The sequence below is a fragment of the Rattus rattus genome, chromosome 1, assembly GCF_011064425.1.
Source record: "Rattus rattus isolate New Zealand chromosome 1, Rrattus_CSIRO_v1, whole genome shotgun sequence".
Classification (NCBI taxonomy): Eukaryota; Metazoa; Chordata; class Mammalia; order Rodentia; family Muridae; genus Rattus; species Rattus rattus.
In genome coordinates, this window is record NC_046154.1 from 206365568 (window position 1) to 206368969 (window position 3402).

A 3402-nucleotide genomic window follows, 5' to 3' on the forward strand; every position below is an offset into this window, starting at 1 on the left:
GTTGGTGTCCTGTCCAGACAGCGCCTGTGCTGATGGTGTCCTGTCCAGACAGTGCCTGTGCTGATGGTGTCCTGTCCAGACAGTGCCTTTACTGATGGTGTCCTGTCCAGACAGTACCTGTGCTGTAGGTGTCCTGTCCAGACAATGCCTGTGCGATAGTGTCCTGTTCAGGCAGACAGTACCTGTGCTGTTGGTGTCCTGTCCAGACAGTGCCTGCGCTGTTGGTGTCCTGTCCAGACAGTGCCTGTGCTGATGGTGTCCTGTCCAGACAGTACCTGTGCTGTTGGTGTCCTGTCCAGACAGTGCCTGTGCTGATGGTGTCCTGTCCAGACAGTATGGTGTCCTGTCCAGACAGTACCTGTGCTGGGTGTCCTGTCCAGACAGTGCCTGTGCTGATGGTGTCCTGTCCAGACAGACAGTGCCTGTGCTGTTGGTGTCCTGTCCAGACAGTGCCTTTGCTGTTGGTGTCCTGTCCAGTTAGTCTTTTCTGGTGCCGATGAGTTCAAGTCTGTTCTCCACTTTCTCTGCTATCAGATTCCTTGAAACTGGCCTTAAGTTGGGGCTTTGATCCACTTGGACTTGATTTTGTGTGGGTTGATAAAACGTGTATCTGTTTGCATTCTTCTATGTACAGCCATCCAGTTTGACCAGCACCATTGGTTGAAGATGCTGTCTTTTTCTTCCCCCAGTGTGTATTTTTGGCTTCTGTATCAAAATCAGGTGCCCATGGGTGTGATGAGTTATTTCTGGGTCTTCAGTTCTATTCCATTGACCAACATGTCTGTTTTTATGTTTAGTCATCAATAAGCAAGCTACAACCTGTGTAACCACAGAGGTTAAGTAGAGAGTGTGGGGCTAGGGGACAAGGGGGGGGTGGGTCTTCAAATGAGCCTCACTGGGGAAACAAACCACTCATAAGGACAGACCCCATGCCCAGCAATAGAAATGAACACAAAATGAGCTCAAGAGAATCTTTGGATGCTCTGTGTTCTGTAATGTTAAGTCGGGCATTTTTTCTTTAATTTTACAGATTCTCTGTGTATATATATCATGGCTTCTGGGTTTAGGTGTTTATGGAATTACCGTGTGTGCAAGTGTGTGTCTCTGGGTCTACATGCATTCTTGTGCCTTTTTTTAAAAACTCTTCTTCCTGTTTTGATATTTTGTCCTATCCTGATTTGTTTCTTTCTCTTATTGCATTTTGTTGTTTTTATTATTATTCCTTAGGTTCCTGCTTGTTTTCTTAGGAGAGACAGAAAGGGGATGGATCCAGATGGGAGGGCAGATGGGGAGGTGTTGGGAAGACTAAGGGGAGGGGAAACCATGATCTTAATATACTGTATGAAAAAAAACATTTTAAATAAAAGAAAAATATGCATGATAAGCCAATTAGTAATCAGGCAGTGCTTAAATCTGTCATTCTTCTTGTAAATAAATAAAAAAAAAAAAGAACTGTCCTTCACAAAATTATTCCTAGCCACCTCCATCCTGTGATTTGAACCCCCAACCCAAGGTGCATGTGCTGGAAAGGTGTCAGTGTGGAAGGCAGGACCGAGTGAGATCTGTTCAGATGGATTAACGGCTTTCTTTGATGACTTCAGTCTCTCTTTTAGACACTCGGTCGACCTTCCATGTTTTGCTGCGTGATGAAGAAACATTGAGAAAACAAAAGTGAAGCTACTATCTGGCTGATCACCACAACCACGGACCAAAATGAGCCTCCATTCAGCACAGAAATTATTCAGTCTCCAGGATTCCACTACAGAAACAGAAAACAGACCCGTATAATTTTTTTTTTAACAAGAGGCAATTACACTGCGTCTTGTTTAATTTTGTGTTATTCTAGGTGTGAATCAATTGCACAAGTAGGTGTTTCCTTAAATTGCTCATGAAGCCAGAAAACCTAATTTGAACCTAAGGATGGATATTCATAAGACATTTTTCTATTTAGAAAGTGTCCCAAATTAGTCTTATGAGTAGTCAAATGAAACCTATCTTCTGATCCCCATGGCACAGACTGAGTCTTTCTGGGTGGTCTTTCCTATCTACGAGTTGCAAACACAAAGTCTTTCTACAGCTCAGAGTATAAGTACAATCTGGGTGAACCTAGCCAAACGATTTCGAGAAACTCCTAAGCAGACCCCTTGGGGTCCTCTGGGATATGCCTAATGGGGTCTGACTGCTGAGGGCACAAAGGTCCTTGTGCCCACAGGCCACAAGAGAAACCACGGGATCTGGGTTCTAGAGAAACACGCCCTACGCCCTTTCCGGAACCCTCCACCGCCGGTGAGCAGCTTTAGTCTACCAAATGTTTCCCATGGTGCTCTCTACCTTACCTCAGATCTAAAGGCAACGGACCCAAAGTAGAACCATTAGCCAAAATAAATCTTCCTCCTTTAAACCGATCTTCCCGGGCGAGAGGCTAGACCGTTAAGGTCTCTTATCCCATTTATTCTGAAGCCACCAGACAAAAGGTGACTTCTAACATAGTCACCAGAATGGAGCCCACACTTTAAGGAGCCATGGGTCATCTCGCTAAACAAAAGGGAGGAAAGTTACAGGTTCCAGGAGGCAGCAATTTGATGGGCTTCGGACAAGGGGCTGTGTGAAATAGATCTCAGGCTTAGACTGCAAAATGAGTCTTGGATCCTCTGTTTCCTGGGGAAGATCCATTGAGAATAAGGGGATCCCTTAGTCCGTATCCTGAGGCTGGTCCCAAAGGAAGGAGTAGGTCACGCCCTCCTATTTAATCTTACACACCCCTGTAACCGAAGCACTATGACAGTTGTTGGCATTGGGAGAGGAAGCATCCGTTGTCTTAGGGGATGTGGATCTTGGTAAGTCAATCGGGCTCCGGTGGATGGCCCCTCTGAACAACACAAATTAGATCCGACCGTTATAAAAAAAGAAAAAACAAAGAAAAATAAAGGGACTCGGAGTTGAAGCAGACAGGGTAGGGAGTGAGAGTGGAACTCAGAGGAGTTGGGAACAGGGGTGGGGAGTAAGTTTACTTACTGAGTAAGTAAAGTCAAGAATGTAGCTGGGGAAGGGGGCGGGGGGGGGGGAGTAGGTTTCCTGCAGAGTTGGCATGAGACCGGGACCTGGAATAGATCCCCAGCAAGTGTGTGTGAGAAAAATAAGAAATTACATCACACTTTGACTCCGTAGGTCCTATTAGAAAGATCTTCAGATAGGGAACATTTGAATTCTCCATTTAGAGTTAATACTTATTTTCTTAACAAGGCATGTCATGCACAAGTGTGTGATCACTGTAAGAAGTAAATTCTGCCCCATATACATACAGTCACCAAACCCAGACACTATTGTGGATGCCAAGAAGTGCATGCTGACAGGAGCCTGATATAGCTGTCTCCTGAGAGGCTCTGCCAGAGCATGACAAAT